The following is an 871-nucleotide window of genomic DNA, read 5'->3' as shown; positions in this document are numbered from 1 at the left end:
GATAAAAGACAATCTAATGTGTATGGGGGACCTCTACTGTCACGACTGTCATTGGGGAAAGAAGAATCCTTAAGTTGGATTTCCACATACCTGTCCTTTGTTCCCTCCGGAGATAAGCGCTGCCACAGATGTCTGGCAGTAGTTTATCCCCCTCTTCGCATTGGCTGACCCGAGCGTGCATGTCTATGGGGGAGTTGGAGTTGGCTAATGGAAGTGTTTCAGTGGGAGTAACAATTGACCGAAATAGAAAGCAAAGGGGGATAGGGGGCTGTAAAATCAGGGTAGAATCTATCTCGATGTTTGTATGCAGGTGGGTTACTGGGTGACTAGACGACTCAGTGCCCTAAATGCTGACTATTTCTGTAACTTCCTGTATCCAAGAAGTAGGAAGATCAGCTCTGAAGCACAAACTGCTGCTCTAAAAATTTAAATACTGTGTAGACTAATAGAAAAGGAACATTCATGAGCATGTGTAAGTTTTATTGTTTGGACAGATATGGGACACTACTTAGATCTTTGCCTTTTTTTATGTACAGAAAAGAAAAGGGCTAACAATAGTAAACAAGGATGTCAATACATATGACCCCTCTGCCTGGTATGTGCCCTTTATTTTGACCCTCATGGCTTTGTTCCTAGCTGCTCTTCTGGCATGGGCATGTCATCTCATATGGAAATATGGCAACATAAAGAACCTGTGCCAAAAGGCAAGAAACAAAGTTTACAAAAAGAGGTAAGAGGATTATTCATGTGCGTTCTGCGTGAATCAGTAACTGGAGTAACAAGCAACTTTTCTATGTTTAACCCTGACAGAGTCAAGACTTACAGAGAAGGTAAGTGGCTGTCCCTCTATGATTCAGTTTTATGTATTGAA

The sequence above is a fragment of the Rhinoderma darwinii genome, chromosome 7, assembly GCF_050947455.1.
Source record: "Rhinoderma darwinii isolate aRhiDar2 chromosome 7, aRhiDar2.hap1, whole genome shotgun sequence".
Classification (NCBI taxonomy): Eukaryota; Metazoa; Chordata; class Amphibia; order Anura; family Rhinodermatidae; genus Rhinoderma; species Rhinoderma darwinii.
This window is presented reverse-complemented; position numbering follows the sequence as displayed.